The sequence below is a fragment of the Drosophila tropicalis genome, unplaced genomic scaffold (genome assembly GCF_018151085.1).
Source record: "Drosophila tropicalis isolate 14030-0801.00 unplaced genomic scaffold, ASM1815108v1 contig_593, whole genome shotgun sequence".
NCBI classification, from domain to species: Eukaryota; Metazoa; Arthropoda; class Insecta; order Diptera; family Drosophilidae; genus Drosophila; species Drosophila tropicalis.
The window spans coordinates 21,378,880-21,397,182 of NW_027173070.1; the positions used below are offsets into that span (position 1 = coordinate 21,378,880).

General features: G+C 38.0%; 1 protein-coding gene and 1 long non-coding RNA gene across 5 annotated transcripts in view; one reads left to right on the forward strand and one right to left on the reverse strand.

Moving 5' to 3' along the window:
• Prosap (prosap) overlaps positions 1-18,303 on the forward strand; it is an 80,473-nt gene that overhangs the window by 48,722 nt on the left and 13,448 nt on the right. The window lies entirely within an intron of this gene.
• LOC137578290 (uncharacterized) lies at positions 1,341-11,656 on the reverse strand. Its single transcript, XR_011032572.1, has 3 exons — positions 11,583-11,656; positions 4,681-4,738; positions 1,341-1,402 (listed from the first exon to the last, which is right to left on the reverse strand). It is a non-coding gene; the product is annotated as an uncharacterized lncRNA (long non-coding RNA).

Genomic DNA, 18,303 nt, shown 5'->3' on the forward strand with positions numbered 1-18,303 from the left:
TCTTGACTTGAGCCCAGTTCTCTGCAAAACGAATACACGACCAACAGAAAATATAGCATAATGCCTAAAAAAATAAAATTTTAAATTCAACGAATGAAAGGCAATTGAAAATATTTATACCTAAAATCCCAAACTGTACGATAGTTATCCACACATTTGGTGAGAGTGTAGTCGTTTCTACTATAGCCATCATTAAGTAAATAATAAAAGTGATCACAAATACCACTATCCACAGTATGAGTAATGATCGTCTTTTCTATGATAAAAGTTGATTAGAGTCGGCAAATAAGTAATATCTCAATCTCCATCTCACCTTATATGAGCCATAGTATAATAATAACGACGCAATGATACCCATTGCTAAGATGAACGACTGTAAGAACAGTGTCCAACGTTTTCTCCCTTCTTCGTGTTCATCTAATTGCATAGATTTTGATCAATGACCAAACTGGTGAATTAAAGTTTTATTATACAAATTCGGCTTACGCATAAATACTGTATCGTCGCCATGGGCAATCACTTCGATTAGATAAAAACATATAGTGGTAATGGCAATGATCATGCAACTATATTGAAGAGAACAACAGCAGAAAGTGCCAAGAACCATGCTCAAGGATTGAACCTTTAATTTTTATCAGCATAAGTGGTAATTGTAAAGAAATTACTTTTTAATTTATTTTTGAATTTAAAAGCAAAGTATGAGTGATAAAAAGAAGAAAGAGAGGAAATATTCGGCATGTATTATAAACTTTCCGATCTTATAATCAAAGTAAGGTGAGACATAAAGGGAGGGATAGGAATAGACAATTTTCACAAAGTAAATTTCCATTAGAAACGAAAATTCTTGATCTACCTCTATAAGAAATGCTTTACTAAGTGTGTTCTTAAAAACTGAGTAGTTTAGAATGACATTAGTAAGCACAAATTCAAACCAAAATGTCACCATTACTTTTATAATTAATTCATGTTCATTTCCGAAACCCTTTCCCAATTGGTAGGTACTTACTACTACTAGCCGCAGAATAATAAACAATTTTCCACAATTATTTTTGAGGTCTGCAACTGAAAATTTTCCAATTTAGGGTAACCGCAAAAACGCCAAAAAAAAAAAAAACAATTTGTAGTAAAGTTCGTTTATTTCAATTGTAATTTTAAAATTGCATTTTCGTTGTCGTCGTTTTTTTTTTTCTTTCTTTTCAGAGGAAGGTATTTGCTTTAATTAATTTTCTTGCAAACTTTCATTTCGCTCGTGCCACCTGCCACGCCCACACCCATCTCTATGCCAACAACGTTCTTGCTTCTCCACTCCTCTGTTCTTCTGGTGGAGCTAAAAATAAGCGTGCAATTTCAATTCGAAGTTCAATGTAAAGTTCGTGTCACAGCGAAAATCGTGACGCTGCATCTGAAAAGATATTGACAATTGAATTAGGCAATGTCTGTCAATCTGGAGAGACAGAGGAACCAGTTTTTAGACTGCTCCCACCTCGTCTCTTGGATTCGATTCGGTACGTTATTATGGTATTGTGTTTTGTCCAATGTTAAGGGCGGAAGAAAGGTCTGGGCCGGAAGATTCTTTGTTATTTTTCGCAATTATCGGTATACAATGTGGCCTATCAATTGTACAATTTAATAACAATTTGTTTAACAAATTGCTGTTGCTGTTGTTGTTGATGTCGTTGAAACATTGTGTCAGGGCATTGCCGCGCCCATTTCCAATTTACCAAAAAACAACCGCAAAAATTTGAACTGAAATACAACGACCTCCAGCTAATTGCATAGTCCGGTACCCAGACAACGCAATTGGGGACTAGATGGCACTGGTAGTGGGGGCGAGGGTAAGCCATAGATAGACCTACATAGTGGCTATTGCTGTGGTTGCCTTTGTTGGATTTGCTGTCTCCTTCGGTGGTGGTAAACGTGGTGGTGTTGTGTCAGCCGCTGTTGTCTGTGTCAAGTTTAGTAAATTATATTGTAAATTTGTTGGTCAGTGTGTGGGAACCCAGTTGAGGTTTTGCATAACTCTTCGATACTACTACGAAACTGTTATTGATATATTGCATTCATACATCTGAGTTAAACAACTATTTTAGTTGTGCCTTTCCATTTAAACGATACTTAATCAAATGCATTTTGTTTGAGTCATTAACAAATTTCGTAAAGTTAGTCAGCCGAAGGGCAGTTTTGTCAGGTGAATTATCTACATCTACCTCTGCATGAGGTTAAGTTGAGGCAGAATCTGTCAAGATCTCACACTCTTGTCGTGCGTGTATGCGGTACATAAATAATCTCAAGACTTTGTACCGCTTCATGCCATATATCACTCATGAGTATTTAGCGAAACATACTTACATATCTTATCGGTTTTCTATATACATACACATACCAACATAGAAGAGCTATTTAGGTATCGCGCCATAAAAAAATGTGCGTACCTTCTAAAGTGTTCATCGCAGAAATATTTACAGTACTTGAAAGAGACTTTTCAAATCCGAATCACAATCAAAGACAAATATCAGTCGAGTGTGCATTATTTTCACCTTTTCGCGTATCGGTTGTCATCATTATCTCTATCGCGATACTCGAGTGGCTACTAGAATGCTCTTGTTGTTGCTTATTCCTATGGCCTTATCACTATTGAAGGTGAAAGGTATTGTAAATTGTTGCCAAACACTAGAAAATTGTACACCTACATCTTCTTGAAAACCTATCTGACGCCACGTTGGTTATGGCTTATAATGTAAACAATTAATTAACTGGAACTAGTGGAAATTCCATTTGAACTACCCATAAACTAGGTGAGGTGAGATCTAGTGGTGAGAAGGGGTGAAAAATTAAGTAAACTTAAAAGAACTACAACTAAGCAGAAGTAAAAACCTTAAACACTTAATAGTCATGCTCTCAAAAGGGGGATCTTTTTCCCATTTTTCATCCCTAGATTCGCTTACAGCTGATTTACATTTAAGAAGCATTCTTTCTTGCAACTCAAAGTGACATTTATATAGGAAAGGAATTTGGTTGCGGAATGCAAATGGTAAAAACAAACGTGGTCCCATTTATATAAGACAACAGTGCATCATTCACTCTCATTCTCTGCTGCGGCATCTACATGTATTTATGTATTGATGTTGTGTCATATCAAATGGAAGGCAAGTCAGTCAATCAAACCAATAATCTATCAATCTATCAGTCATTCAGTTTGTTTGTTATTATTCCAATTTTTGAGAATCGCGTGTGGGCCATTTTGTGGGCTTCCGCCTGCTAATCAAATCAATCGCCGCCATGGCAATGACTGATCTTGTACATATTTTTATATCAGCTTTTTACTTTTAGGGTAGGCGGTTCCGACATCTTACCGGTTTTATTTTGTTCGCTTTTTCTTGTGTTGTCTAAGTTGTTTTGCATGTAATGCCCAGCTTTGTATGGACCTAAGCTATTTCTGACTTTAGATTGAAATAAATAGACAAAGAGAGAGAGAGAGAGAGAGAGAGAGAGAGAGATGAAACATTTATTGAATCAGCATTAAGGGCATTAGAGTTGGCCAAAAACAGATTGTAAGTTGCTTCTGTAGAAATTTGGACGGAAATGGGCGTTGGGCAGCGTCCTCCGAGTCAGCATTCTGTGCCATTTAATGGGCAAACTTGAATCAATTTAAACTCTTGCTTGCCTGCCATTCGAATGGAATTGACTCATAAATCTCATTGTCTGAGTAGATAAATAATGCCACAAAACGGCGAACGAAGCTCTGAGTTGATGCAATTAAGCCATGACTTAATGCTAATGTCTAATGCCGCAGCTTAATAGGGACACACGCTTTTCACTGAGTATCTTGAAGATGTCGCTGTACTTTGAAAATGCGAAAATGTTAGACACAGTTTTGTGCCAAAGCGAAAAGCGAAAAACCAAAAACCCAAAAACCCTAGTTGCTCGTTAGATTTAATGACGCTGCATAGTTTGCGCACGCACGACATCATTTCGGAGAAGGGATTCCCCTACATCTGTGCCTCTTCAGCAGCAGCAGCTGCCTTCGTCTCTTTTAAGTGGCACAGAGACCCAGTTGAGATAACTGTGCACACACACACACACACACACACACTCACACTCTGAATGGGTCTCTGTTTCTGTCTTTATCTCCCTCTCTATTGAACCGTTAATTTGTATGTCAACTTAACTTGGCACTTGGTACAAAAGTTGCCACCGACGCCAACGCCTTCTACTTCAACTACTTATGCGCTCATTTCCCTTTTGCTATCTCTTTTACTTACTCTGTCCCTCTCTCTATAATATATGTGTATGTATGTGCTTCTCCGTTGCCTCCTTTTTGGCTTTTGTCGTCCTTTTCTTTCCACTACTTTTCTATTCATTTGCCTAGCTTAAGAGAAGAAGAATATTCACTTAGATTGAGGCCTGCAACAATAAAGATGGCCCTGATATTCATAGAAGAAGAGGAAATCTAGGAGAGAGCGGGAATGAGAGAGGTCAATCAATAGGGAAATGCGAGCAGAAGAAGAAGAAGCTGTAGAGATTTTCCTGAAGATTTGCCTGAGCAATGAAGTGGTAAACTTTTATAGCGGTTTTTGATAGTTTTCCTCAGTTTTCTTTTGTTCAGATTTCATATGATTTTCCTTTTCACTCGAAAATTGAAATATTTAAAGAGTAAATATTTAAGTTCTAACCACTCACTTCTCATGTGTAGTTCACATTGTTTCCTCATTCATCCAGTATGCAAATTAGCCATAAACTGTAAAAAGAAACATAATAAATCATAAGTTAACACAGAATTGGCGACTTTCTTATGCTCTAAGATTAAGGCTTCTCCCATTACATTCACTATTTAGGACTAAGTATTGATTAGAGTTTAAGCTTGTTAGTTCTACTTTAGTATATGTATTTTATATAATAACTTGTCGATTTCCTTGCAAAACACAACTTGAATTATTCTAATTTTTTTAAGACTTTACATAACTTATTTCATTTGTTAATATAAACTTATTCATTACGAAAAATGTGATTAAACTCTTGGGGTTCGTCCTTCTTGTTGGGCTGGTTACAAACATTAAAGCTAATTCCATAATACTTTCATGTCAGAGTACTAAATAAAGCAACCAAAAATGTTAGCCATTGTCAAACACTGCGTATGCGTGATACATGTAAAGTGTATGCTAAACATGTAAATTTCATATACATTACATACAAACAAACAAAAATACGCAAATGTATATAAAAATGTACATAGAACTGTATTCCTGCCACATTGTAATGCGGTCCAACATACACACGCATACATACATACATACATTCATATATGTATATAACGAAACGAACAAGAACAACTACAAGTCTTTGTTTTGTTTTGGTTTTTTATTTTCTTGTTTTTAATATTAATTAAAATGTTTTGCTCTTCTTTTTTTTTGTGTTTTTGCTTTCTTTGGTTTAATTTTTTGGTGGTGGCTGCTCCTGGGCACACTTTTTATATTTAATTAAATACCCCACAACAACAACAACGACAAAAACAACTATACAATGACGAAAATGAAAACAAACAATTTACCAAAAATAAACAAATTTAACGCCTTAACTACCGTAATTAACAATGGCAACGCAAATCTCTTCCGGAACACTTTTGATGGCCATGGATAAAACTGATTGGATAATGCACTTAACATATAAACCATGAAATGATGATGGCAAATGATTTACAATGATTGTGTTCCTGACATACATATATATATATATATTTAATGTATATTATATACATATGTATATCTGCATTATCGGGCTTAATGATACTTAATTGCCACTTGCACTTTTTTATCTGCCCCCGATATAAATTTAAAATAAATAAATGCAATGTGACCCGCAATCGGCAATACAATGGCAACACACATATGGGCATGTACATACATAGGTGGCCTTTTGGTTTAAGGTTGGTGAATGGTTTTACTTTAATGTATTTTTAGCTTAACTTTACTCTTTTTACTTGTATGCACATTTGGTTTATTTCTTCTCGAAAGTTAAATATTTATATTGGCTTAGTTAAGATGCTATCTATTTGAGTTGTTTAATTAAAGTTTAATTTTCATTTACATGATTTCCCTCTTAGCTATGCAAAAACACCTACGCAAATATTTATGAAATTCCTCCTATTCCCCACACACACACCACACCACACACTCGCACACACACTATAATGGTGTGCAGTTCATGCAACTCTCTGCATGCAACTATAAAATGTGTCAAGTACAGCAAACAGTTACAAATTTATGGCAGTCAGTGTGGCCGCCCGCCCCACACGCGACCAGGAACACAGCACACACACACAGGGCACAGAGTTTCTTCAAACGCCCATGCTCCATACACTCTAGCAGTGTCCTCCTCCTCCTTCATCTCATCGTCCTCCTCCTAGTGCCGGCTTGTAATTCAATTAAAATGCAAAAAGAACGAAAAGAGAGAAAAAAGATTTTTAGCGCTTCGAGCAAATGGAGCATGGGTGATTGGATATGGTAACTGAACGGGCAATAGGGTCTCCGACTGGCTCCTCTTGTCCGCTTTTCACTGTCGTTGGACACTGAGTGCTCTGCGGTGTCTGTCTCTGTTTTGATAGTGTTATCGCCGCTGTGTATAGTGTTGTAGTTGTTGGCACTTTCCGACCACAAATATTTTTTATACTACCAAAAAAAAAAAAACAAATTTATATATATATATAAGTATATATATCTGCCTTGCTTTATGCGAACTCAACATTTTTATTCCGAGTTCCATGAAATGTCATGAGATCTTGTGACAATTTTTTTTTGTTGTTTTAGTTGTGGTTGTGGTTTCTCTAAAATATATATATGTATCTCACACATACATATGTATATACATACATACTAATGCTAAAATGAATCAGACAAAGTTTATTCATCTGCTAATTTGCAAAGAAATTTTGGGTTTAAATGACAAAGCGAGGCTTTTGTTTTTTTAACTTTATGGAATTATAAAATTAACAAAAAATAATCAAATCAAATGTTAGCCAAAACAATTATCAATGCCATCAAATTGCTTTTTTTAATACCCTACTCGATCAATCAGACAGAAGAGATATATATTTATGTAATAATAATGGGGCTTAGGGGATAAAAATGATTTTGATTGACATCATCAGCAATTAATTGTAAAGGCCCTAAAACAGGAAATCAGAGAGTTGTCGACATAAAGTTTTACATTATTTTAATGTCTTCATTCAGAAGCATTCTTCAACCACTATTATTGAAAAGAATGTTCTTAACATTTGATTTATTAGTAGGTATTTAAATTACAGTTAACATTTAGTTAGACGAGCATAAAAAACATTATCTCTCATTATCTCTCAATATTCTGGTTATTAAATTGTCTTGTATTAGTTTTGCAGTTAAAAAAGACATAAAAAGAGAAGTTGTCTTAGATCAACTTTAGTAAATATCATAATATAATAAAATACTCTACGAAAAACAGAGTTTTTAGTGCCTTTAAAGCAATTATGTCTAAACCCAACAGAGTTTTTAGCGACTCATTTTAGAATCTTTGAGTTGAATTTTATTAGACTTACAAGTCGTGAAGCTCTAGGGCATAGAAATCTTACTTCCTTAACTTTAAAATTGATTAATAATTGCAATTGTTGTAACCTACAATTAGTCTACATATTTATAAACATTTCTGTTAAGTACGTGTATTCAATTCAAAACGCTAAGTGATTCTTTTTAATGGCTCAGAGAGTGAGAGAGATGAACTATTTTTATACTGGGTATACCTGAGTCGTATACCTTTCATACTCATCAAAAAACAACACTGTCAATGACCCTGAACGCTTTATTCATTCACCTTAGCAAAGAATAATAAATAAATAAAAAAAAAATCAATATTTGGGAATTCCAAGAGCATACTCAAGAAATGAGAATTAGTCAGAATGGGACAATTATCTATCCGCCATTCAAGATCAAGAAAGATCCGATAGCAATTCAATGCATGATATCAGATTTCTTACCCTAATAGGAAAGCCTTGCTAGCTAGGTAGAGTATCTAAAAGTGGCTTTTATTTATTAACTTGCCTACCAACAAATGACCTTGATTAAGGTGAAATGTTTTCATCTAACATGCTAGTTAGTTAAGCCATACAATTAGCCAGGCTTTTGTAACGACTATGAAATTGCATATAAAGCGAAATAATTGAACTAAAAAATACAAAAGCAGACAACTTAAATAGATCAAACAATTGGCATAAATACAGTTAAAGTTTATATGTATCTGTATAGGTGTACATACAAGCAAAATAATTGCTATATCCAATGGCTGTCAAACTGTGGACAGGCAAAATCATTCAAGTGTGTGGACACACACACAAACACACACACACAGATCACTTTATTTGTGCCCTCCAACTAAATTTTTAATGGCAATTTAATATTTTTTTTGTCCACTTTTTTTTCTGTTAGTTTTGTTATTTTAGTTTTTGCACAAAATTCGTTTTTTTTTTCTCCCCAATTTGGTTTTGGGTTGCTTTTCAATTTCCGATGCCGACAGCTTGTTTTTGTTCTTCTTGATGCTGTTGTTTTTGTTGTTGTTGTTATTTAAACCCAACAATGAAGCATTTCCGGTTTATGGGGATGCCATGGGATGAACACAAACCTTCCCTTACCTCTCTTGCCCCTTTCAATGTGTGTGTGTGTGTGTGTACATTAGTTTGCGTCAATTTGTTTAAAATTTTTGTTGTTTTATATTTAAATAAATGTTTGTGTAAATTGTCAAGTGTAGAGAAGCGGGTGCTAAAGCTAAAGCTTCTTCACTTGTTTTAGCAACGGATATATATAATATATATAATCATTATGTTTCTGACGATGATGATGATGATCTATTGTAGAGTCGTAGTGTGTGAGGGAGGGAGACCAGCATTATTTTCGGTATATGACATAATGGAAATGTAGTTTTGAGAAGGGAAATTGTGCGGGCATCTTTTGTTGTAACATCATGTTAAATAATGATTTTTCATTTCTTTTCATTTGCAGGTAAGATTCATAGTTCATCCATTATTGCCACATCTTGGGGATGAGTGAGTATAAAGTCTGGACTAAGCTAACTGCGGGATGTCTGACACTCGTTAAAGTATCTCAATCTTGCAATTGCAATTGGTGGGCCATTCAAATCACATACACAGACACGAATATACACGCACAGTCGAAGCACCCATCAGGTCCAGTTTGAAAAGTGTCAAAATGCAGCAGCTGCATCAGAAAACACTTCAAGGCGGACACAAACGGTGGGTAGGGGAGTAGAAGGAGGAACGAAGAGAAACACATATACATAACCATAACTGTTGCAAAGTGGAAGGTGGAGTCATGGGCCCCCCCATGGCCAGGTTGAGTGCTGCACGCAATGCAGTTGAGTTTTGAGTATGTATGTGTGCCCTTTCTGCCCCTCCTTCTGCACCATCTGTTCGCCACTTGAGCTATTTAAACTCTGTGCCAAAGTACCAAGTGACACCAACCAAAGAGGATGGGGTGAGCTGCAGAGTGGAGGGGATATTACTAGGCGGAAAGCACTCTGTTTTGCTTCTGAGGGCTTTACTCTTCGTAAGTATGCTAGCAATTTTGTGGGCGTGGCACAAAGTTCTAACGCTAAGCAAAAATGCTTCAGGCCAAAATGCAAGCGTCCAAGACTAACTTCTAGGGGAAGTGACATGAGTTGAGGGAAAGGGCCACGACAATAGCAGATTACAGAAAAAGAGGGAGAGATAGAGAGAGAGAATCTCTCGAGTTCGTTGGATGCAAAAATTGACTTTGGCCAACAACAACAACAACCAACCAACAACAAACAACTATTGCAACAATTTAGCCTGGAAGCCAAACAAGCCACAAAGATTTAGATACCAATTTTCTTGAGTTTTAGCCATGTTGAACCTTTCTTTTTGTGAAAAGACTGTCTTCCTAGATACTCTTCATTGGGATAAGGACAATTAGATCTTAGAGAAGTGGAAAATATATGAAGCAAATATTTATCGGAAATCCGCGAAATATTAGAAGCTTTCTGAAAAAAGGGCAAACATAGTTACTTAAGACTTTTTACATTTTATTTGGAGCAACTTCAGAAAACCTATTAAGATTTTCCTCTTCCTGTTACATGTGGTTTCGCATGTATTTTACCAAGGGTATCACATAGTTGGCTCTGTCTTGTAGTCACCTTCCCCACCTTTTAGTTTGTAACAGTCAAAGTATGCCCGCAATTTGCCTTTTTTTTTTTTTTTTTTTGGCCGGTTCTTAGCTTAGTTTTCTGCGCATTTTCACAATATTTCTAGCTCATTTGCTCAGACACCAAATGTCCTTCAGCATGGAGAGGTATGGGGTTCAGTTATCTTTTTAGTTGCCATTTGGCAAATTGAAGTAGCTCCCCCCTCGAAAAAAATAAAGAAAACAACAACAAAGAGTCGAAACTCGTTTTTATACCCTTGCATAGGGTATTATAAAATTGGTCAGATGTTTGTAACGCACAGAAGGAGACGTTTCCGACCCCATAAAGTATATATATTCTTGATCAGCATGAGAAGCTAAGTCGATATAGCCATGTCCGTCTGTCCGTCTGTCCGTCTGACCGTCTGTCCGTCTGTCCGTCGGTGCGTACGCGTTTTACTCAGCCATCTTAAGAGCTATCGGGATGAAATTTTTTTTGGGAGCTTTTTTTACCCGGGTGAGATAAAGTATGATAATATAATATATGATAATATAATAGAATTTGATATAAAATCTCAGATCCCAAAATTTGACCCTGATCGGATAAATAGAACACAAGTTACAGTCTATATAAATCGGTTCAATCGCTGCCGGCAGCTCTGCTTGCTGCCTACTACGTCATCATCAAATCAACAGAGCACATGCATACACACACAGACGCAACGCTACATAAACTGTATGTGTATGCGTGCGTTGCTTTGCTTAGGGAATGAGGGAAGAAGAAGAACAAATTGTACATAGTATGAAGAGTAAAATTGTTTTGTTTGTATATTAATGAATTGAGTTGCAGAAAACAAATTTTGAACATGTGAAATTATTATTGTCAAGGACTGCAAGGGTATATAAACTTCGGCATAGCCGAATTTAACTTCTTTGATATTTTGATATGCCGCACGTGCAGGCTCCAAAGTGCCACTAGAGGCCGAGTATTGCGGCTGCTGCAATTGCATCTCAAGCAAGCCGACCAACCAATTTGGCAGAAACAAAATAAGAGAAGAGAAGGAGCAAAGCGAAAAAAAAAGCCAATCCAATTCGAAAAGATTTCGAGCCGCATTTCATTTTGGGTCTTTGGGTGGCATAATTCGCGCGCCTGACGACGCCCAAAAACAAAAGATATGCACTGCAGAAGAGGTGTGATGGGGTGGAAGGGGAGACAGCTAGTGTCGCCTGTCTCTGGGGGGAATCTAGCAGCTGGCATAGCCATCGATTTACGAGCTGTGATATTTCGTGCATTGCCTGCCAAATGCCTAGTGTGTCTAGGCTCACAGCTGCTGCTGCTGCTGCTGTGTGTGTTTTTGTCGATGGCCAAATGATAGTCGAAAAGCTTAAACCAACTAGACTAACCTCTATCTGTGGCGCAGCGACTTGATCCTTCTGTAGATATCCACTATCGTCGTCATCATCAGCAGAGTGTAACCGATTTGACCTAGTTTTCAGTTAATAATTTCTAATTTTCTTTGGTCTTTTCCGCACGCTAGTTCCGCCAAAAGAGTAAAAAGGGCCAATTCCACTAAAAGATTTGACCACAGCAAAAAGAAAAACCTCTTACTCCCATTTCCACTCCATCAATTGTTGGTTAGGAAGCAAAATGATGATGATGATGATGATGATGATGACGATGTGGGGGTAAACGGGAGAACGGCTTCTTGGAGAACTTGGTGAGTGGGACACAAGCTAATGCCTAGTTGCGAGAGCACGTTCCGTTGTCATCAAATATGGTCTGCGGTCAGTTTCCTTCTTTCCTAGGCAAGAACAACTTTGCTTCAGCTGCCTGCATACATTTCAACTTGTTTTTACCTTTTGGGGGCACCCTTCTACTTACCTCTTCTATGACTAGTATTTTACCGTTAAGTTGTGCACTACAAATTTGCAACAAATTGAGGCAATCTGCCTACGAGAAGAAAAAAAACAGAATAATGAATATAACCAAAATAATCGTCATCCCATAATGCTTGTGGCTCTACTGTACCCACTACTACTATGACTATGACTACGACTACTTACTGAAGAGGAAAAATGTTAATACTAGTTGACAGTTGCAGCTGCTCTTTTCCCACTCCACCAATCAGTGGTTAAGTGGGTGGGTGGGTGGCGTCAGGGGAAGTAGCCAGCTGCCTTTTATCAACTATCAACGGCAACTACAGCAGCCGTACCATGTCTATCTGTAAAAATATTTTTACGAATTTTTCACACCTGAGCAAAGATTGTGCAAAAAAAGAAACTGCAAACTGCAAACTACGCCAAAGCACTAAAATTGCATTGTTTATGCATAGAACCGTTGCCATATTGAAATGCCTTGCATTTGTGGAAATCATTTACATTTCCCTCTAATAAAGGCACACACATTGCGTATACGCAATTTATTTCCATCATAGAGGCCAATCCCCTGCGTCTACAATTTCACATAATAAGCAACAGTCCATGGCCAAGTTGATGGAGCTTCTCGTCCGCTCATTGTCATTCGACACCACCAGAGGAGGTCGTTTTGTTCAATCAATTGCCATACCAATCCGAGCTTTGGCTCCCTGCCCCCCAAGGGCCGCTGCTTCTGGTGGTGCTGGAACTGCCTCATTGCCACCTTAATTGTTGTCTTGGTGACATGTAATTGCAGATTGCTGATCTTCGTCTCTGCGCTTTCTACTCATTCGTTTAGTTTCCTGTGGCACTTTTTTTTGTATATACATACATATATACAGATGTATGTATGATGAGCTGACCAAGTCCGCGAGCGAATATCCAAGTCCAACTAGTTGCTGTTGTTGTTGTTAGAGTGGTGGGTCTATGTGGGTCAGGCAACGTGTTGAGGTGCATTGAGACGGAAGTTTGTTTGCCTGCCTGCCCGCCTGACCGCTATATTTGTCTCTGTATGTCTCTCTGTCTCTCTGTTTGTTTGTTTGTTTGTCTATTGGCACATGGCGGGGCGTTGCATTGATTTGAGCGAAAGGCTCCAAGCCAAAGCAGCCGGTGGCTATCAAACTTTGTGTAAGAGGCGTAACGGGTCAGTGGGCCTTGGCGAATTCAAGCCAAAGGGTTTTGCTAATCAGGTTAAATGGCTAATCTGGTTTCGAGTATTAGTCTTTTAGATCTTTCTCTTTCTGGAAAGTACATTTTAGCATTCTTCCATTAACAGAAATGTTTAATTTTAATTCCATTTTTAAGAGGAATTTTTACTTCCTCGCCCTCTGAAGGGGATTTGAAATGAGGTTTAGCATAATCAAGTTAAGTAGCAAGTAGTAAGAATCAAATGTCGTGCTGCTGTTTATGGTGAGAGGGAGAGTTAAGCAGTTATTGTCCAGTTGTTTTCTGACACAAATTACACCTAGAGGGGCAATACCAACGAACGATCAAATGAACGGTAGAAAGCCAAGTCAAGAAATTGGCTAGAACAAATCTTGAAATGGCAGATAGAACTAGCCATTGGCAGATCGATTGGATAGCGTTGCTTTGGCCGATTGTGACCAGTGATCGGCGCACGTTTGGCATCAAATCGATTAGCGGACATGCGAGTGAGAAACTCTAGACACGACCAGTCGATTTGAATTGTGGACATTGTCGTGTGTCGTGTCCGTTTAGTGCTGCATTTTATTGTTCCATATTGGCCGCAGCTACGACCAATGATGGAACAGCCAATGACTTTGACATAGAAACGAAGGAAGTTGGAAAGTCAATTCGTATCACTACTGCCTTTCACTGGGCACAGTTCTCTTAAGATGAATGCGCCATGGTAAGCTATAAATGTTTTTAAACCAGCTGGGGATTCCATCTGGTGACATATCCACCCTTAACTCACGTTAGCCCAAGTGTGGAGAAGTGTGAACGACTTTGGGGCAAACAGGTGCAAGAATACACTTTCCAAAGGCATTCAAAAACATTTATTTTAAACATTTCTCTCACTAATGTGAGTAGCTTAGGTGTTCTTCTTTTACTTATAATTCTCAACAAGTTAGAAAAGAGTTCAAATTTTGATCGATCTTGCTTCCTTTTTGTAATAAAAGAGTATTCAAATTGTGTGATGACATTGGGATGATCTTTCATTTATGTTTATTGCTGTTTGTTGTTTGTTTGTTGTTTGCAATGCGTCTATGGCGTCTTTCTCCTTCCCCTTTCATGCATATTTCTTCTTCTCTTTCTCTTGGTCCCTTCTCTGCCTTGTTTCTTCTGTTATGAATATGAAAAATGCTGAAAGCATTTCAACGGTTCTTTAACCCCACGGCAAAGGCAAAGGCAACGACGACGACGACCAGACATACCTTGGAAGTCAGAGTCTTCTTTGCCCCCCTCGTCCCTTTCTGGTTATGCAAACTTCACCCTGGCTACCATCCCCTTTTTCCATTACCATTTCCATCTTCCACCACATCTCTAGCTCATTCTCATTCAAATGGGCAGCATTTGTCGCCAGTTTGTAGAACTTGGGCCTAGACATAGAACTCGACAAATTTGTAAAACATTCTCTCTCTATCCTATTGTCTCCCTCCCTCTACAGTTTGACAGTCATAATCGTATATAGTCTCTTGTTTTGAGGGTTTTTGTTTTTGTTTTGTTCTAATGTCTGCTGTAGCTTTGTTTATTTTTGTATTGCTTCTCCGGTGGCGGCGACTTAGGTTTGTGTGGCTATGTAAATATTGATTTTTCTTTCAGTGTGTTGTTTTCGGTGTGTCGTCGTCTGGGAAGTAAGCCCAAACCGAAAAGTTTGTTTAGGCAACAGTTGCATTGGGTAACCCAAATGCGCCATATCCTGGGAAGAATACACGAAAAGTCCAAGTCGAAGGTGAGAAATCAATCAACTTCTTAAGGATTGATATACTCTCAGGCATTTATGGCATTTCTCTATGTCTTGTAGTTCTTTTTCAAGTCCATTAGAGATACCTTACGTAAATAGTATGGGTGGCACTTAAACCTAAGTACGTGAATCATGACTGCAGCTAAACAGAGTAGAGAGGGAAGAGCATCATTGTCATGCTTTATCTGCCACACCTCCCTCGTTGTGTCCTTCTTGTTTGGGTCTTTTTTAAGCAGCTGAAGCAAAGAATTCCATGCAACATTGTCAACAGTTAATCTCTGAAAGGTCTGGCTGAAGCTATCTCCTTACTCTTCCACTTGCAGCTTACCACCGCATTCCTCTCTGTCCTCCTATTTGCTGTTTTATTGCGAATGCCTGTCACCTGCATTCAGTTGGTGAAGAAGAAGAGAAGCTTATGTCCACATGCCTCACATAGAGGCACGTCCATACATACATATATACATACATCCATCTATCCATCCACATCCTGCAACTATTTTTCTGCAATTTTTAGTTCACCTTTCGACGTTGGCGGCTGTCAATGTCCTTTAGCCCTCTGGTTTGTCTACTCCAGCTCTTCCTCATCGCTGTCTAAATGCAGCAAAGTGTAAAAATATGAATGGCTTATGGCTCTGATGGGGCTGCCGCCACGCCCCCCTCATGGCAAATAAATTTTCAGTCATAGTCAAGAGGGAGTTCAATGCACTTACCACTTTGATGATAAATGTTTAGTCAGCAGCAACACGGGAAACAGCGGCCCAAACGAAGTCTTCAACACTTTCTTCTCCTTCTTTTTTTTTTTTTTTTTTTTTTTTTGTAGCTTGAACAGATTCTGCTTTGTGATTCCTGTAGGTGGGCATGGGCATGACAAGAACATCGCTGTTGCCCACGAAAAATCTAGAGAAACGAAACTAGTTTGGCTTTTTCTTTTCTGCAACAGCAGAAGAAGAGTCTAGTCAACTAAAGGATGGTTTGGGATGGGATGGGATGGGTTGAGATGGGTTTTTGGTATGGGGATCTCTTTTCTTGTTCTTGTTTGAATGGCGTTGACTTTGAAGCGGAGCAGCTTGTCTCCAGCTGCAGGCGGCAAGCAACACGTTCACGTCATTGACCCTAAAAAGGGAGGAGGTGAAGCAGGATCAGATATACACACCTAACATACAGCAAGATACAGGAGATGGAGATGCCAACAAAGATCAAGTTTGCCCCCCGAAAATGCAATCAACCTTTAATTAATTACAACAATCCAGTTCAATCGGAGCAGAATGCCAATGTACGCATAAATTAATGTGTGTGCCCCCACAAGTCACCAGTCACCAGTCACCAATCCTTCCCCCGCAAATACACGCACACACACACACACACACACACACACACACAAAAACTTTGGCCTGCCAAGTTCAAACCCTGGCCAAGAATGTGCGCCCAAGCAAAAAATAAAAGGGGCAAAAGGGGCAAAAACCAAAATCGAACATAAAAAGTCATTTAAAGCGCCGCCAACAAACAACTTGGATGGAAACCAGTTTTCAATTCTCTTTGAGTTCAAGTTTGCGACGACTGCGCATTGTTCGCCTTCGAGAGAACTTCCAATTCAAGTCCAGGCTTTTGTGGTTAACCACAGGCATCAGCAGCCGCATCCACAGCCACATCCACATCTCAGACTCGGCATCAGGCAAAATTTATAAGATGATGTGACTGGGCGATCTTGCCTTGCTTTGGCTTGCCTGGGCTGGGCTGGGTTTCGGCTTCGGCTTCGGCTTGGGGAGTGCAGCTCAAGTTGGCGGAGTATGTTGCCAGATTACATAAATTGATGTTGAAGCTTCTTCTTGCAACTTGAGAAGCAGAATTCTATCCAAAATGGTCTCCCTCCTCCAAAGAAAAAAAAGGAACGCGGCGGTACGGCCAATAAAATGTGTTAGACACAATGGAAAAATTTGTGTTTTCGAATTCGAGACAAAACCCAAGGCGGCCGATTGTGAGTTTTGTGCCAATAAAAAGAAAAAAAAAGAAAAAACAAAACATTTGAGTAAATATTTGAGTTCTAATTAAAAGTTTAAGGCCAAAAGGGGATTGCCTTGAAAAGTGAATTTGCCAAAACAAATTGTTATCACCATTTCTATATGCTCGAACTTAATGTTATTTTTGATTTAAAGACTTTTAACTAAACTTAAACTTTTGCTTGAATGGCTATTCTAGACTAGACGAAAAAATTTCAAGACCTAAAAGGGGAATTTGTTTGAGTTAATGGAGTTTCATGCTTTAAAGAGATATATAAAGAATTTTCACACCGTTTTTTAGTTCTAACTTTGGATTGGCAACAGTGTTAAAAGAAAACTTATTTCGTTTGTAGTTTTGCATTCCTTTTTAAGCGTTGTTACTGAAAAGTCATTAATGAATTTTTGAATCAAATTTTTCAAAAACCTGTTTAGAACGAATCAAAGTCATTTTATTCCTAAGAAGTTGCAAAACTAGAGATGGTAAATCCTAAATGGATAAATAATTTAAAAAGATTATTAACTCTTAAGTAGACTTAATATTTAACTGACAGTTGTTTTAGTGTTTATTTATCATCGTGGTAAAAATCTTAAAAAGTTTATTGATTTCCATTCAAATTCTTTCAATCTTTTGTGGGCATCCTTTAACAATAAGCCAAAAAAAAGAGACAGGTCCAAGTGACTATTGGATGGTTATGGTTTATGGTCTTTAAATGAAGCTTGACCATAGCGGAGGAGAGTGAGGACCGAAAAAAAGTTATAAGGCAAAAGTTTTATAAACTATAAAAATAATGAAAAAAAATAAAAAAATGTTGACACTAATGAGACCATAAATGTAAAATGCCGGCCAAAAAGCACACCAACAAGCTTCAAGCCAATCCGTGACTTTAACTGCAAAATGCGACTCTAATTGCTGGCAATAGAATGAGATTACGACTAGCCACAACTAGGGGCAACAACAACAACAACAACTAAAGCAAAAACAACTTGCAACAGATGGCCAATGGAACGGAGTTAAAGGCGACCCACTTAGTTAGTTCAGTTAGACCGCTTTGGGTATTTACTTTTTGTTGAAACTGTGTTTATGTTTACCTATGAGTTAGCTTTCAATCAACAAATGCAGCAGCAGCAGCAGCAACAACAACAATGACACCAACAACAAACTACTGTTTAACAATATATGTATCAATGATGCCCATTGTCGATGATGTTGCCCGTCTGTCTTCTTATTATTCATCTTATTGGAACAGGAAGTTGCTCATTTTGACGGGGGGCCAAGTGCTTTTCACAT